Source organism: Callospermophilus lateralis, unplaced genomic scaffold, assembly GCF_048772815.1.
Source record: "Callospermophilus lateralis isolate mCalLat2 unplaced genomic scaffold, mCalLat2.hap1 Scaffold_227, whole genome shotgun sequence".
Taxonomy (NCBI): Eukaryota; Metazoa; Chordata; class Mammalia; order Rodentia; family Sciuridae; genus Callospermophilus; species Callospermophilus lateralis.
The window spans coordinates 890,583-910,208 of NW_027513180.1; the positions used below are offsets into that span (position 1 = coordinate 890,583).

The 19,626-nt window shown below is 32.0% G+C and overlaps 1 pseudogene; it reads right to left on the reverse strand.

Annotated features, from left to right (window-relative positions):
- Positions 1-19,626, reverse strand: part of LOC143640402 (zinc finger protein 280D-like) — a 91,155-nt pseudogene that overhangs the window by 45,043 nt on the left and 26,486 nt on the right.

Here is a 19,626-nt window from a genome sequence, read left to right on the forward strand (position 1 = left end):
AAAAGCATTTATACTGCCTCTTTGACTCATCTGTATTTACTACATAACTTCTACAACTGCAATTTTTTGTAATGTAAGAATGGAAAAATGAATCACAACTCACAAATAAAAAGGAGGAAAAAGCTACCTTTCTTCCCTATTTCCACAAAGTTGATAGAAATACAGAAACACACCTAAGAAAACAGAAAAGGCTAAGACTTTTATTCAATACAGTAAAAATACAGTGTTAAGACGTAGGTCTAAAAAACCTGCTACCCAACTGCATGACTATAATTACCAAAAGCTCATTGAATTGTTCTTCACAAATAGGTAAATTTTATTAGGTATAAATTATACCTCAAGGAAATTGAGGACAAAATCCCTCTTTGACCATATTTTCCTTAATAATCTTGATTCCATGCAAGAAACAACTTAACTTTCTGAGAAACACAAAAGGAATGACTTCCTTAACATCCAACAATATTGATGGTATACCTACTATTTAAGACAGTAAACTGTAGAATGATGATATAATAACTAGAGTGGTAAGTCGCCTGCCCTAGAATTCATGGTTGAGTGAAAGAGAAGAAGATGGTTTGACACAGAATAAATGCTATTAAATAAATGTGGAATGAATATATATTCATAAATTAATGCAAGAAAAAAATCAACAGTGACACAGAACTCTGTGTACAGGAACAAATCATTACAACAGCTTTTGTTTTACTTGGAAATGTTTAACATCTTTCTTCAAAGCCTAAGAGAAATGTCATTTATAGAAAGTCTTCTCTACTTCTTATTTAAAGAATTTATTCTTACCTTCTCTGTGCTCTCATAGTCATCTGCTTATCACATTAACCTAGGTAAACATATTTCTCCTACTAATTAGCAAAAATTAACAGCAAGGACTTGACCCCCAATACTACCTGCCTATCACACTTTCTAGAAAACTGTATGGTTTCATATGCCTCCCAAAGCTCATGTGTGAGCAATGCAAGAAAGTTTAGAGATGACTCAACTAGTTTATGAGAGCCTTAACATAATCAGTGCATTGATCCCAGATAGGGATTAACTGGGTGGTAACTGTAGGCAGGTAGGGTGTGACTGGAGGCTCGTCTTTGGATATATATTTTGTGATCATGAGAGTGCTCTGCCTCTCCTTCCTGATGCCATGTTCCCAGTTGCTTTCCTCCACCATTTGCTTCCACCATGATATTCTGCCTCATCTCAGGCCCAGGCCCATGGAGTCAACCATCTACAGACGGAGACCTCTAAAACTATGAGCTCCAAAATAATCTTTTCCTTCTCTAATTGTTCTTGTCAGGTCTTTTGACTAAAACACAAACTGTACCTTCCTAGTATGTAATAATCAGTATTTGTGAAAATGAATCTGGGTGATATAAATACTATTAAAAAGAGATATTAGTAATGTCCATTATCTTAATTCTCTTACATGTAGAAGAAAAAGTTGTCTCATATATCTTTTTTGAGGAATAACAGTAAGATTATATAATAGTTAATTTTTACTTTCTCAGGTGATTTCGATTACTACTTACAAGCTATTAGCAAAGTACAATAATTCAAAAAACTGACCCCAGTAATACTATTTTAAAAAAATAATTTATAATTATGAAGTTAATGATCTGTTTCCTTCAAAGAGTCTGACTTTAAAGATGTTTCAACAGCTTCAAGATTTTTTAATTTCTTCTTTGAGATTATGTTTGGGGCCTCTTCTAATTATAAATAATGATTATCATTTATAGTTTATAAAGTAGTAAGTGATATGATAAATACAAAGACCACTTCTCAAGGAGATTCTACATACACAAACAAAATGAAAGGCAGATCAGATGAATGGTACACAATTCAAAAGAATTGACCAGACGTTTGAAAGATGAACTGAGAGGGAAGGACAGGGTGTCATGGGGACTAATAAAGAATAAGAAAAAACTACTATATAAAATAAGTATGGGAAGAAAAATACTTTAGAAAAGATTAGCCAACTTATGAGGATCAGTGTCTCTTTATAGAAGACTGGGCAGGTATGAGACCAGAAAGAAAAAGACTACTTGAAAGGCTACAGAGTTGGTATGGTATAGGGTAAGAACTGAATGTACACATCTTTTGGAGAAATGAAGCTTCCCTTCATAAAAACTTCAAACCTAGATCAAGTATCTGCAATAAGTAGAAATAAGGGTGTGCTACTCAGTGAGAAGGCAAAGGAAACGACAGTATCAATAAAGGAAAAACAAAACCAAAAAAAGGAGAAAGAAGCTAACAATGAATAAGGAGTATATGTGATGACAATAAAATGCAGGTTTGGGTGGTTTGCAAAAGGGTAAGAAGAATGTCTTGAGCCAACTGCAAATGGTTGGAGATATAATGGATTTGGAAGTTCTTCAGGACAGGAAGGAAACCTTTGATAAATGGGATAAGGAAGGCCAGATGAACCTTAGTTTAAGAAACACAAAATACTTTCCAATTTGATCCTTTAGAAATTAAGGGCAAAATAAAAGACATCCTTAGGTAGCTTTGTGTTTTGAACAGAATAAGAGATTAGCATTCTACCCAGAAGTATACTAGGGGAAAATATAATGGGGCCTGGTTTAGAGCAATAGGAGTATCACATATTGCAGTGGTTGGGAGGCAATCTCAGGAAGCCATGATGCACAGTGAATCCAAAGAACTTCTTGAGTTTCAGAAACTTGGAGCAGTAAATTATTTCTAGCTGGATCTAAACATTCACACAAAATGGTGCCCTGAAAGAGATGGAACTTAAAAAGTTGGGATGGTAGTAATGTGAATCTGAGACAGATAATAATATTTGGCTTTTGTTGTTGTTGTTGTTGTTCTATTGAGGTGCCAGTCGGTCTAGGGTAAAAGCATCTACAAAATAATTAGAAACACAGATTTGGATCTTAGAAAAACAAAAGATTGAAATTCTAAGATTTCAAGTTGAAAGCTGAAAGTGCAAGTTCTAAAATTACTAAGAAAGGGACTATAAACAGTTGGAGACAGGCAATGAAAGAGAGGTGTTACCTAAAATGAAGAAAAATTGTATTAACCTCTTAATAGAGACTAAAGAGAAACGTTTCAAAAGTGAGTGGCAACAACGTTAAAAATAAAGTTAAGGAGTAAAGAATGAAAAAAGAGGAAAAGTGTGGTGATAAGTACATGATACAATAATCTTTAAAGGGTCAGTGTTAGTTGATAGGTAGGGATGATACTCAAAATGGTAAAGAAATGAGTCACAATTAAGCTGGTAACAAACATTTTGAAAAATGTTGATGGAAAAAGGCAGACAAGAAATAAAGAAAATATGCAGGAAGGACACAGCTCCCTCATCCTAAAATTAAAGAAACAAAACCTTGAAAGTTTTTATAAGCAGAAGACCAATAGTGAGATAGGGATGAAGATACAATTTAAGTGAATTAGTTTATGATGAATTGAAGGAGATAAAAGATAGAACTGGCTATGGAGAAATGGGACAAGCTTAATTTCTGAGATTAATATCTGGATGAAGAAAAATATTTGGAGTTGAAAAGAGCTAGCTTTTAGGAAAAATGAAAAAGATGACCTTCAATTGAGCAATTAATAAGTTGGGTTAACAACTGAAAGATGAAAATAAAATCTTTAGGGTACTGAAAAAGGATTAAACAAACACTGTAGGTAAAAATAAGGAGGTCTTTAAAAAGAAAAATAAAGAGATAGGTTTTAATCAAAGTTAAAGATTATAAAGTCAGAATGAATAAATAAACTCTTGTATTCTAGAATTGAGCATACATAAAGATAGAAAGGGGAAGAGGCTGAAATCTTAAACTGGCTTTTATGCTAGGTGAGCATGAATAAAAATGTAGAAGACAAAGAAAAGAACAGGATTCGAAACAGAGGACCACGATGACTATAAAGTTAGATGAATGCTTCTAGACTGGCAAAAAGAGTCAAAACTCTGAACATCATCGAGTAATAAGAATTCAGAAGGAATGAAGAGTATATAGGATGAGACTAGAAATGAAGAGGACCCAAAACTTAAAAGCTGATGTGAAGTGCTGGCACTAAAGAAGCCAAAACACCAGGAGGTAGGCCAATCATCAAGGCAGAAAAACTGAGAGAGAAGGGCTAAAGTTGCCATGAAAGGTAGGAGAATTCTGGAAAAGCAGTATCTCATAATGATAAGAAAGTAAAACAGAGGTTATGTCATGATCTCCAAGAAACTCAGTTATACATTAATTCTAATGTTTATTTAAATGGAACAAACTCACTATGAATAAGCAGTATATCACATTTATAATGGAATAACTATTTTTAAAGATAAAAATCCACCCTGATAGAATAAAATATTCTCCTATTAAAGAAATACAAATGAAAATAATGTGGGTTCTGAAGGGGTTTCTTAGCATAGTATAATGATAGGTACTTAAACAACATAAATTAAATGAATTAATGAAAAAGAATTCCAACGGTGGCATCATAACCAGAATAGTCTCTCCTTTTCACTGAACAAATGTATGTATAGATGGCCTGACAGATGAAGGACCATAGAAAGAAAACCAGATTCAATGAAGTTCCTAACATCACTGAAAATCCTCCAATAATGTTAGCTATTAATTAAAAAGCTACAGCTACTGGTTGAATAAAAGGTTAATAGTTTCAACTATCAATAAATTTAGGTACAGCTATTCCTCTATGAGCAGAATCAGTAATCACTGGATTTCATCACAAAACAACAGCTTCTCTCAAAGTGACTAATTTGAAGAGGATATTCCTAATGAGGACATTTATTTGTATGCTAAATAAGCTTAAAACACTTAAAGTTTTATTTGAAAATCACCATTTTAAAATACCTATAGGGAAAAATAAAAAACAGAATAATTATTTTTCCAATTAAACTAATTTTATTAGTTTAATTAACCGTTCTTACAATTTAAGACCAGTAATTACTTGAGTTACTATGTTGGAAAATAACATCAGATAGTATCTTAGAAGTTCCTTACTGCTAGGTCCTTTAGGCTCTTTGAGGAGAAAAACTAGTTTCTAAGAGGGATAACTTTGCTTCAAAACAAAAACTTCCTGTACTATAATTTTAGTTGTCAATTTACAGGTTTAACTCTTCTTACCTCATCATATGATTTACATAGGCTTTACTACAGCTAGTATTGTATCTGCAAAAGCTACAGTGGACATATGTAGGAAAATGGTTTGCAAAATCTTTTATTTCAGAACAGCACTCAATGCACTTGTGAATGCCTCGACAACACCTTGTGGAGACACAAAGAAAATGGTATAAATATATTTTAAAACAAAAGTAATCAGTAAGAGCCATATTACTATTCTAATTAACTAAAGTATAATGTTTTTATACTTAAATTTAAATTGGTATTGTATATTAGGAATAAAACATCACCTTAAGTTCCTCAATGCAGTATTAACTTTGATTTTTTTATTGCTATTAGCCAATGTACTTTGTTTCTTTTGCATATTAGAGATTTTTTATTTGTATTTAGATTTACTTCCATTAGGCTTATTTCCATTAGGTTTATTTGCATTGTATTTGGTTGTATTAGGTTTACTTGTATTCGATTTTGTGGGATTTTTAGCAGTTATATTTTTAGTCCTTGGAGGTGAGAGCTGAAGGGTAGAAGTGCTTGCATTAATGGAAGGTGTAGGTGAAGATCCTGACTGAAGAGGTTCAACTGAAGCTCGAATAGTAACCTACAAGAATGCAGAATATATTTACTTCAAAAAAATCACTATATTACTATTAAAATATCACTGTACAAAAACCATTTAAACATCAAGTATTTTGAAAGAGTACACATAAACTGCAATTGTATTTAGTCTTATTTACTCCAAATGTTCAAAACAAATAAATAAAGTTAAATTTGATATTTATTCACTTAATGTAAAATCAGTTATGTCTAAACACAGTTATTAATGAGTAATTAGGAGTTAATAAAAATTGTATGACTATCAAAAGAGCACATTCCATAGCTATTTTTATGCTGTGACATAATTTTTAAAAAATTCATATATATGTCTAAGTTTCACAAAGCTTGAAAAATAACTCTAGAAAGGCCGACTGATCTCACCCTTTCATAACTACAAAACAAATAGATCTATAGTAAATGTGACCTCTCCTTTATGGGCTCATTATCCTGGATTTATACTTATAAAATGTTATAAGAAAGAGTTAAATCAACTTTTTCCACTGTGTGAAGAATTTAATATTGAGACTTCTCTTAAAGGGAACTAACACAAAATTTATCATTTAGTGTTCAAAATAGAAAATATTCAATTATATCTCTTAGTTGACAATAGAAAGGTCAATTGCCTACCAACATTCTCATTGATCACTTGACTATACTCTCCTCATGCATGTGAGGAACAGACTATGATGAAATCCTATGAAACATGTGCTTAGGTATTATACAAAAGCACTAGGTCAGGAATCAAAAGAACTGAGGTTGAATCTCACATTATGCCTTCCAAGCCATGTAATCTTGAGTAAATAAGATATCCTCTTTAAACTTCTTCATATCTAAAATACAGGGCACTATTTGCCTTTTCTACTCACTGAATGATTGTATGGATTAAATAATACAATGTATGAAAAGTACACTGAAAGCCTCATTCTAAGATGTCATAACAACATTTAGTATCATTATCATTAATATTATTATTATTATTAAGGGGAAAAATGAGAGAGGACTGCACTGCTTACATTAGTGTTCTGCATGTCTAGTTCCAGCATGAAATGAATGGTTTGCAGGGAAGAATGCTGGATAGCTTCTCTTGCTCTAAGTCTTCAGAGCATGGCTTTATATTATTTTATTTAATTCAAGTACCAGACATACCCACATTCAAAGGTAAGTACCCAAAGCCAAATATAAATGTTTTGGGGGTTATTTCACTTTGGATTATCCATGCCTCTGTTTCCCTCCACTGGAGCAAATATTTAAGAGCTGACTGTACATAAAGAAGTTAGAGAAAACAGATGTATATAAGGCAAAAAGGGAAAAGCAAATTACAATCATCAGTATGCAGTCAGACATGTGTTTGCTCACTTAAAATACAATGCTGTCCAGCAGCAGTACTTGCTTCTCTGAGAGTAGACTAAATGATAACAATTTCAACAAACATCTGAGAACCTTTGGCATTCAAGGCACTATGCCACACACTGGGAATACAAAGATAAATAAAATAAGATTCCTGATATCAAGTCTCTTAGAGTTTAGCTTCTAAAACTGACAAAGTTCAAAAATAGCCTATATAATATTGAAACAACCCCCTGATCCAAGGAACAGTTAAACTAGGTACACTTTTAATGAAGGAATGCCATTTCAACATAGTACCCACCACTGAACTCAATGGTTAAAGCTTTCCTTTCTAAGCATAAAAACAATGAAATCTAAAATTAATCAATAAAAATATGAAGTCATTTTTAAAAAGTCATATTTAATAGATAAAACCAGGTTAGAGCTAATTTTTATTATACAAAATGTTAAAATATAACATATTTGAACTCACTTTTGTTCCAGGAGGCAATCCTTTTAGTTGTTTAGGTTTTATAAATGTTCGATGATGCTGTGTCTTATGATCCATTTTCTCCTTGCATGTCAAAAATTGCAGTCTACATTTTGTACAACGATGTATTCCTTTTTTCTATTGAGAAACAGAAAAAAGGAAAAATAACTTTTATAACCGCAAAATTCTGTGTCCTGGAACTACTCTAACTTAATTTTAATTAAAGTTTATAATTTCTTATCATAGATAGTATTTTTTAAAACTTATATTACTATCAAATGTATTTGTTACTATATAGAGTCAAACATAAAAGTTCTATTAACAGGTTCAAATAGAAGTTATAGCAAATGTATGAAAGCTTTTAATTATAAACTTAAATTATTTAAAAACATGATACTATGAAAATGAGCTAAACATGTTTTAATTTTAGAAAATATCAAAATCATTTTAAAATTTTGCTATTTTCAATCATTTGACAAGTTGGTAAAGTAAATTACACCCTCTAAACTCAAGTAAATCTAACTAGATATTTCAAAGGTTAAGTTACAAAAATGGTTATATAAAGCAATGTTGTCCAATAAAACTTCCTGCAATAACAAAATGCTCTAGAGCTTTCCTGTTCAACATGGTAATTACTAGCCATATAATGGTTACTGAGCACTTGAAACATGTCAAATGAAAGTGAGGAGCTAAATATTTTAAATTTTATTTAATCAATTTACACAGGTAATTGTGGCCAGTGGCTACTACACTGGACAACATAGATATGGAGGCATAAAATATAACTGATCATAACCTATGTTTCAGTTGAAAACTCCCTGAGTTCCTCCTAATATCCTGGTCCTATCACATTCTACAGATGGGAAATAGAACCCAAGAGAAATCTAAGTCCCTCTCCCATAGCTAGATAATAACAATGCTAGACTCCCTGATCCAGTGTTCTTCCTACTGTATAATATCAACTGAAACCTTTACACATTTATTCTCAATAATATAAAAATATATTTCATATACATATGCTTATAGTATATAGAAATTTAGAATAGCACATGCAAAATATCTTCTTCAAAGCTGTGTCTCTGCCAGATACATCACTATTTTCCTTTAAATACAACCAACTCTTCATAAAATTTAAGGTAATACTTCTCTGAGGTAATATACAGAGAAGTATCTAGCAAAGTTACTAGCACACAGCAAACATTTCATTAAAAAAAAAGCCAGACATAGAAATACAATATCACATATTCAGCTGGGTGTAATGCTCATTCCTGTATTCCCAGAATTTGGAAGGCTAAGGCAAGAGGATTTCAAGTTTGAGACCAGCCTCAGCTACTTAGTAAGACCCTGTCTCAAAAAATGAAAAGGGCTGGGGATATAGCTCAGTGGTGAAGTTTACTTGGGTTCAATTCCCAGTACCCTCCCCCCGCAAAAATCATATGTTCTCACTCATACATTCAAGATAAAAAAGTTGATCACATGGGAAGTATATAAAGTGGTCACTAGAGGCTAGGAAGGGTGCAGGGATAGGGATGAGGGAGATCAGACACTGGAAAACAAAACACTTTGATAGGAAGAATAAGTTCTAGTGTCCAACAGCATGGCAGGGTGACTATGTTTATAATAATTTATATATTATTATAAAGAGCTAGAAGAGAGTTATGTGAATGTTCCCAACACAAATGATAAAACTGTTTGAGGGAAATGCTAATTACCTTAATTTGAACTTATACATTGTAAACACGTATTGAATTATAACTCTATTTCCAATAAATATGTATAATTGTTATATGTCAATTAAAATTTAAAAAAATAGAAAATAGTTCTTCACAATGTCCAAAGCAATATGTAAGAACAACATGTTTGAATAATTTTAGCTGTATCTTAAGACTAGCAGTGTATTGCACTATCTTATATCATAGATATAAGCAACTTAACACAAATTCACTTATAAAGTATTCAAAGAGAGGAGGAAAAAAGAGAGAAAAACTTGGCTAAGAAACAGATACCAGACAACAGGACAGAACAAAAGTTCACTAGAATTCATTTCCCAGAACTCTTTACTAGAATCACTTACTAGGTTACCTCATCCAGCTTCATGATTTGAAATACCACCTACCCAAATGCTTATGTGGCAATATTACTTGACATCTTATATGCTTCTCTATGGACAAACTAAACTCTAGGTTTCCTATATCTCTCTCCTACCATCCTAAATCTGTTCCTTGCTCAGTTTTCTCCATAGCTTAGAATATTAAAACTCCATTCTTATAAATGCTTAAGACAAAAAACTCAGTGTCCCCTCCTGCCCCCCCTCTCTTTAACACATTAATAAAACTGCCAACTTAACTTTCAAGACTACTGATAACATTCCTATTTGTCATTACCTCCAACCACTGCTACCATACTGGGGCAAGTTACCCAGACTATGGTTTAAAAAAAAAAAAAAAACTTCTATCTTTCTTTCATGTCTTTTTCTGCCCTGTGATCTATTCTCTCCATGGTTGTCGGTAATTCTTGAAATATGCTAGGTCTCTCACTTAAAACCTTCCAGGAGCTTTCCAAAGTCCTGACTCTGGGTCCACACAAATTGGCCTATTGCTACAACCTTATCTCCTACAATTCATCCTTCTATTAGTTAACTCTGCTCCAGCTTCAATGGCCTCCTTGCCAATCTTATTAGTAACTCTGGTTTATAATCACTTCATTGCCTACATAATGTTACCTCTCCCACATGGCTTACTTCTTAATTTCCTTTGAAGAGGCCCTTTAATGCCCATGCTGTATATAAAAGAGCAAACCCTCCTCCCCAGTGCTTGGCACTCCTTATTTTCCACATTTATTTCCTACCCACAATACTTATCACCAGCATATACAAACACACATTCACACAAATTTATTGTCTTTCTCCATTACAGTACCAATTCCTAAATCACACTGCTATATAATACCTAAAACAGTTCCTGACATACAGTAAGGCATCCTAAATAAATATATGTTGGATGACTAAATAGTGAAGCAGAAAGCAAGAGACTAATGCAGAAAAATACATGAGCGGCAGGTACAATTTAACTAGTTCAAATGACTGCTACTTCATTAAATGCATATTTATCCAAAATCCTGAGACAGGAAACATCAATCTATAATTCCCTGAGGTGGACTCAAGTCTTATACATCTCTGATGTTATGTACATATGCATTTTAATGTGCTAAGGGTGATGAAGATACGGTATCACAGTTTTTAATAACAACAATGTTCAATCAAAGATATAATGATCTATTCAGAGTATAGAAAAATAACTGTACTGAATTTTTTGATAGTCTTGAGGGATTTAAGGGTAATTCTTACTATATGTAATTTCTACCTTTAGATCTAATGCCAATGTAAAATCAACTCTGTGACAGCAGTAAAAACTAATGCTCTAAAGTCATGTTCTGTCTTTGCCTTTTATGAGACAATGCAACATTAGGCAAGTTACTTTCACTAAAACCCTGTTTCCTCATTTATAAAACATATATAGGTTGTGAGGATTAAGTACCCTGATACCATATGGTGATTACTATATGTTAACTGCTTATTGTTTTATCTAATAAGCTTTTTTAATATATCAGAAATTCTTAAATTATTTTATAAAAGTCATATAAACTCGGTTGTTTGCTCTAAAATTACTCAAGACATAACAATATAATCTTTTAAAGAAACAATTACAAGTGAGGTCTTCAACATAATAAAATGAGACACAGAATCAACAATTTTTATTACCTGATATTGTACTGTCATCTGTTAAAAGTTTATAATTCTACTCAGTGAAGGTTTCCCAGTCTTTCATAAATAAGTATACATATTATAAATACATTGGAGGATGCCTGATGATCCTTCTTTCTTACTAATAGATTGCCCTATCTTTACTGCTGGCTATCTACTTCCCAGGTACACCCAAACAAAAAAAAATTAAAAGTTAGGAACCCATGGCAAGTCAAGATGGCTCCAGGCATGAAGGTTTGATTTTAAATAACATAGCCTAGGCTGGTGACACAACTTAGTAGCACATGCTCAGCATGTGCAAAGTCCTGCATTCAATGCCCTACACCACAAAAAATAAATAGAATACATTGTACACCCCACACACTGGATCCACACATCTTATCATTATTTTCATGTCTATAACTCAATGTAGAGCTTAGTAAAGCATCTGGGGAAAGTTACATTAAAAAGCCTCAAAATAAAATAGTTTATACCTTACTCTCCCTTTTAAAATTAAAGGCTAAAGATGAAATACAGAATACGAAGGACAATGTTTCCCAAACTCTTTATCAAGAAATGTTAATAGGTATGTTCAAATAAAGTGTTCAGTGGTCAAATAAGTTTGGGAAATGATACATACTATATCTTTTGCTTGGAGATTTACAATGTCCATTAGCATATTAAAAGCTCTGAGAAGTCCTGTTTTAATAAACAGACAAACAAAACTGTTTAATTTTTTAAATCCAGGCATTTACCAAATTGATTTACCAGTGACAATACTGGGAGAACCCCTATTAACACCTGTTGGAATACTGTTGGGGGACCATCAAATAAAAGATCTTTCCAGAACGTCTCAAGGATGAGTGGTATCCCAGTCACAACACCAGCGATCCCAAATTCATTTGGAAATGCTACTTTTATCATCTTTCCCAATTAAAAATTACTACCTGATTTCATGATTATCTAACAACTGCATCTCATAGCAAGGTGAGTACCAATGGTGAATAAATTGGTTTGCCAGTTTAATTCATAATACGGAAATGCTTAATGAGTTGGAAAAACCTGATTATATGATCAGGTGCAATAAATCCATTAGGTTCTGATTTTGACAAAAACACTGGTGTATCAACATTTTTAGCATAAACAGGGATAATTTAAGTGCTTCAGGAAAAAAAAAACACAATAAGCATAACATCAGAATTCCAAGCACTAATGCTGAGTTCCAAAAATTACACAGCAGAACTGGCAGAAGTAATCCAGGAAAGAAGTTAGGATCTAAACACAGTTCTCTGGCAGAATTCATACATCAATCCATCAACAGCTTCCTTTGCCTTGTAGCTGTGAAGGATGAACCTAGGTCAATGAAAACACATTTTCTCATAATAACAGAGCTTTAGAAAGTGGAAATAAAGTTTGAAAAGGAATAGGAAAACAAGGTATGTATCCACAATCTTTTTTTTTCCTCAGTTCAAAGTAATATTCCCCCCATCCTGCTTCTTGAAAACTCCTTCAAAATCATTCCCAGATCTACTCTTAGGACCTTACTATCTGCCACTTGCTTATTTCACTCACCTTCTCTCTTGTTTTTTTTTTCCCCCTCAATCCTTGGTTGCCTATTTCTAATCATTTTTCACAATTTTATTTATGGTCTTTATTTATGGTCTACACCATCACTGGAAAGGAGGTAAGGAAAGAACTGGAAGTTTCACAAATAATTCAACATAAATTATAAATTTAATTGGGTTATTTGGAACAACTCTGCTTCATTTGCAGAATAAAACTAATCAGTGTTTCAAGACTTAACCTGTTTTTTCACTAAGATAATATGAACAAACAGGAATTAGAAAATCTCACCTGATGTTTCATATAATGATGCATATAGGGTGTTGCGATTTTAATAATTTTGAGGCAGAAAGGACACAGCAAGTTCTTAGTGTTTTCATGGGATGTTCTAAAGTGAGTTTCCACATCAGAAAATGATGATGATCTATAATTGCAAACCTAGAAATAGAAAGAAGGTTTTGTTTGATTCAAAAATTTATAACTGATGTGCAATTACAAAGCAAATTATGGATCATTTGTTTAGAAGAACACTGTGTACTACTACTCTTGCTGATGCCTATACACCCAAAAATTCCACTAACAGAAGCACCAAAAAAAAAAAAACAACCCAGAAATTATCTTTCAAAATTAAAGAATTCTTCTCAAAACATAACTAGGTTGTGTGCTTTTTAGCAGATCGTTCATCTATCACTGCCTTGACTGAAATTTTCAAATTTTGGCACCTCCTGTCCTATAAAGTGCTTTTTCTGCTACAAAAACAGCACTCTTCTTTAGATTGTAAATGGACCCCACACTATGGTGGTGGCAATCAATCTTTTATTTTTTTGTCTTCCTATTCCTTCAAATTCTGGAAAAATACTGGTCACAAAACATTAGCTAGGGTTCTTTATAACTAACAGCATTTCAAATTCTCCTTGTATACACCTACATTCTTCCCTATATGGTAAGACATGTCCATCTGTATGTCTAGCTGGGCTCTTCTTTGACTACCACAGATGTAAGCAAGCAACAGTCTGTGGGCCAAATGCAGCTCACTGCCTACCCCTCATATAATGAATGAGTTATGGCTTCCACTAATAAATTATTTATAAGAGGGACTTTAATTTTGGTAACCAATTTACCTAAATGATTAAAGAATAAAACACTGATATATTTTATGACACATGAAAGTTCTATGGAATCAAATTTCAATGTCTATATATAAAATTTTACTGGAACATGTCCTTGTACTACTATGGCAGAGTTGCTTATTTCCAACAATGACAGTAAACCATCAAAACCTGAAATATTTCCTGAAAAAAATGTATTGACCTCTGGGTTAATGGGCTTAAATCTTGTAGTTAAAACACAAACACACCACTTAAAAGAACACAATAAAAATGTGTATGTACCTGGCAGATATATGGCATTTCACCGGGTTTATGATTATCCTTCATATGTTGTAAAAGAAGATGTTCTGTTTCAAATGATAATTCACAGATTTTACAAATGGCTAAAAGTGAGAGGGGGGAAACGGTATTACATTTTAAGATATAAAAAATTATTTTACAAATTTATATAAATAGTGGTAGTAACAGCAGCAGCAGCAGAAGTGATCAATCATATAGTTTGTTAACTGGTTGCCAAGCACATTCCTAAACACTTCACCTAAATTAACTCACTTGATTCCTATAACAGCATATGAGGAAGGCATTTCTATTATCCTCATTTTTCAAGAGTTCATGTCTCAATTCTTATAGCTATAACAAAAGGAGAATCTGGTATTTAAACTCAAGCTACTTAGCTTCAAAATCTGATTTTAACTACAACCGTAGTTACTTAAAGTTTAAATGAAGAACACTGATTTTGCATTTGATATATATGATTTGAGGCTTCTGAATCCCCAATATGTAATGCCCAGATTATGCCAAGGCAATTACTATAATGAATTACTTGCCAGAGGGACTTTAATTTTAGTAACGAATTTTATTTCAAAATTTCTAAAAGTTAAAACTTAATTTTTCCATTTTGCCCCCAAATTCCAGAGTCTATTTCTTATTTTTCTTACAGAGTTACTCAGGTTTTCTCAGAGTTTCTATCTTCAAATTCAATAATATTCAACATTTAAATGAAACTGCAACTTACTAGAAAATTCATGGGGCGTATGTGTACTTTCAATGTGACACTGCAGCTGAAATGGTGTGGGAAACTGACGGTAGCAGTGCTGGCAGGTGGAGTGGTTTTCCCAGCTTTCACTGCTCTGCTTCTCAAGTTCCAAATGATGTTTCATGTGGTTCATAAACCTATAAATGATTGTCAACAGGTGCAAAAATTCAGATTTAAAAACAAAATCTCACCAATCTCTGACTCTTAATCTCAAAAATACCAAGTATTACTCAAAATCCAAAATGTCTTAAAAGTCCTCTAGAAAAGAGTATATTTTAAATATTGCCTTTTCAGTGAATTTTTTCGAATTTATTTCAAAATAATCAAAATATCACTCATTTTCTAACTCAATCATTACTTCAGATTATTTTTAAAAATTTAAGGTAAAAGAGCAGGCTTGTTTTTTATACCTTAAATACTATTTTTAGTTTAAAATAAAACACTGAAAGAAAGGAAACCCTAGCACCAAAAGCAGCTAGAGTCATGAGAGAAATCTTTTAAGACTGTGAAGACATATAATAGATTCCAGCTGCTTAAAAGACAAATTACTGGTATTTTTACTTGTGTCTTGGTTTCTAAATGCATGTAATAGCAATTTTAATGCTTAAAATTACAAGAACTTTTTTTTTAATGATACTGGCTTACTGTTAGCACATACTGTTTATTTTAACTTGCAGACTGTGCCCTTTATAAAAAAGGTCCATTTTTCAGTTTTACATTCTGCTATTTCAGCTTCCCTAAAAGGCTCCTTATGAAAAGAAACTATGACCTTCAACAGCACAGAGTGTAGTATAAATGAGAATACTTATTTAGAAGAGCTTACTGAAGCTTTTTGCTGAATTTGAAAATAAAAGTTATTCAATCAAAACAACAATTTTTGGACTGGTCAGCTATTTACAATTACTCATTTTGAAGCCCTATAAGAAATAATCTTGCAACTATTAACATTGATGATAATGTCATCAATCTGGATAACTATCATCAAGAAGGTTATAACATATATCTCTTTTTTTACACCTCTACCACACTACTCTTTACAGCAAGTTATGATACACCTTAAAATATCTTTCTTCTTTGGCTTTAACACAAGCTCTACAACACCTACCAGAAAAATCCTAGTCTTGGTTAAGTATTTACATATGCAAAGCCAATATCTTTTAGCTCAAAATCATAAGCACTTAAGTATATTTATATAAAGGATCCTTTAATCAGCTAGTTATTTGTCTCAATTATTAAATAAGCCCAATCTGGAGTTCATATTTTTCAAATGAACAGATGGAAATGGGAGAAACTAAAAGGGCAAATTTTTTGGAATCATGTTCACAGAATGAAATATACCTATTTTCATTGATAAGTAAGGGGTAAAATACTAATATCACAGTATGATAATAACAGAACAGAGTAGAAATCTTGAGCTGTTTGTTTCTTACCATCCTTGAAAAATAATTTGCCTTCCCAGCTTTACTGGAAAAATTAAAAGCAATGTTATATAATACACATAATTTTGGTTATGAGGTACTTTACTTTAAGGTTACATTTATCAGATAACCAATATATTTTAAATGCTTAATCACTGGATGTTATCAAACGGAGCATGCTGAAAATTTCTAAATATTCTGATAACATAGACCTATGTCTCCTGAAATAATTCCTGAAAAAAGGAATTTCCCATTTTCATGTTTGATATGAAATGGAAATGGCTAATCTTAAAAGCAAAAAAAAAAACTTGTTGCTCACATAATTTGTAATATGATATGTGTCATATTTAATTTGAACAAGGAGCTTAAATCAGTTAATCACACTTCCATGCTTATCATTGCATCTATTTTTTAAATATATATATTTTTAGTTGTAGTTGGACACAATACTTTTTATTTATTTATTTATTTTTATGTGGTGCTGAGGACAGAACCCAGGGCCTCACAGGTGCTAGGCAAGCGCTCTACCACTGAGCCACAACCCCAGCCCTCATTGCATCTATTAACATGATTTCTGACATATTTTACTATTAAAATGGTAAAAATATGTAAATAGGTGGTAGAGTTCTATTATAGTACTGTTTCAGTGTTATATGTCAAAGCACAACTTCCCTTTGTTAAAGAATGGGGACCACTAGTTCTTGATGGCAGTTAACAGTGTCACAAAGGAGGTAAAACAATGAGAAAATTCATATGATATAAGATATGGGAAAGAACTTGGAAAAAGTTCTACCATAAAGCAACCATTAATGATTATTATAGGAGCATATCATAGAAGACAAGAAAACAAATAAATGCTGGGCCCAGACGTGTAAGTACATGTTTAAAAATGCTACAGGTGATAGTTATAAAGAGTAAATGGAATATACACATATATATGTATGTTTGTATACACAAACACACACATATCTTGTCTAAGTACACTGATATCTGCAACTTACTTTGAAATTAATTTAAAAGTCAGAGAGTCCAAAGGAAGAAAAATATGATAAAGCAAGTACAGTAAAATATTAAGAATAAAATAAAAGTTGTAAGTGTAGAAGTGTCCAATAAGACTTAAATTTTTGATAAGTATTTGAAAATTTATATAATGAAATTGTAGAAAGTAACCTTATATACTATAAATGTCATGCCATATAATCAATGAAAAATACCATTCAATATATCTTGTTATTTTATTCTTGTTACTCACTTACATAAGATATCTTTATAGTATATCATGTAATGCAAAAATTCCAAAGTAAGTTTCTAAAATTTAAAACATTTGTGTACACCTCTTCAAAATTTCATTGTGAATGAAATCTCTAATTGTTAAAGGTGTCAAATTATAAAATCAAAGCAGACACATCTCCTAGAAATGGTATATCTTTAAAACACATTGCTTTTGGCTGGGCATGGTGGCACATGCCTATCATCCCAGAGGCTTGGGAGGCTGAAGCAGGAGGATCTCGAGTTCAGAGCCAGGCTCAGCAAAAGCGAGGTGTTAAGCAACTCAGTGAGACACTATGTCTAAATAAAATACAAAATAGGGCTGGGGATGTGGCTCAGTGGTTGAGTGTCCCTGAATTGAATCCCTAGTAACCCCATCCCCCAAAATAGATCACTTTTCCCACTAGGTAAATGTTCTTAATATGAATTGAAAGCTTTGAGCATTAAGATTAGCATAAAGAAGTTCAAAACTGGACACTTTTGAAGTGCTTTCTCCTATAACTGAAGAAAAATAAAATGTAAACTACCTAAAAGATTCACTGCTAAAACAAAATGAACTTATTTTTTTCTTTTAAGTTAAAATAAACTTTGTACATCTTAAGAAATGTGAAAGAAATACAAATAAGTAGATCCTGGTGTCAAATTCTAAAATACAAGAAATGACAAAAGCTTTTCAACAACGAACCAACAAACAAAAAGTCTGCCTTTGTCTATAGTAGAAAGTATTAGAATTGTTTATCTAGAATAGCATAGGAAAATGTAACCTAAAGATACAACATTTATATTTGTAGCATTTCAATTTTCAAATAGAAATAAAAATAAATATTTACATACCTAATATTATTTTTTAGAATTTTCAAGCAACTGAAGCGTTTAAAGGTTGTGTGAGTCTTCTGTTCTTCCTGGGCATCTTCTTCATGTTTTCCATAATAAAAGTCATTAACTAACATGATCAATTTTCCTTTCTCTGAATCAATAGTCTTAGTTGTATTTGCTGTATTTGAAAATTCTGTTTTAGCCAGTCCCAAAAAGTTATTTATCATTTCTGGACAACAATACTGAGAAAGAAAAAAATTAGAAGCCTTGTTTAAAAAAAAAAAGCAAAAATTATTCTGTGGTTACAAGTAAGGTCAGGCTATGTAAAACTCTGCTTGGTAATACATCTGGAAAAATAGTCACCAAAAATTTGTGGTGCATATACATATTCTAAAAATCTCAAATGACAAACACTTATTGTCTTAATAAACAAAAAAAAATTTTTTCAAAAAGAAATGAAAACCCTTAAACAGGACTCGGCTATAGATGTAATAACCATTCCTTTGCAATTTATCTATTCAGGTGTAACTATTTAATAATAATTTGTTGCTTGGTCCAAAATTATTCATTTCACATCTATTTCGAGAGTACATAAAGAAATATTTCATTTGCTTGATGTATATTTTTAATTATCAAGTAACACAAAAAAATTTTGTAAGACCTTAATGGAACTAGACTTTGACCCTACTAACCTGCTATTTCTTAGACTCAAGGTACTAGAAAAGGTATTGAACACAAAGATATATAAGACTAATCTTCCTTCTTAAAAAAAAAAAGAAAGAAAGAAAGAAAAGAAAAAAATCCACTTTTTTACATTAGGTATAAAAGAAAAGTGTTTTTACATCTTAAAACCTAGAATGCTAAATATCTGAAGAGGAAACTTACCTCTTCGGGAGTAAAATCACAATGTCACATAAAATGATTTTAATATGGAATCTGTTCATATGTGAGCTTTTCCTTTTCTTTTTCAACAAGATAGAACTAATTCTATCTTTTATTTATTTATTGCACATAACATTCAGTTGTATAGTTTTTACTTAAAGGGCAAGCTCAGGAAGATGTGCATTATAATATTTGTTAAAATGCTAATTCCTGGGCCTCACTTTAGAACAACTAAGCTACAATGTCCAGAGATAGGGCCTAGAAGTTAATATATTATCTATTTTTTTG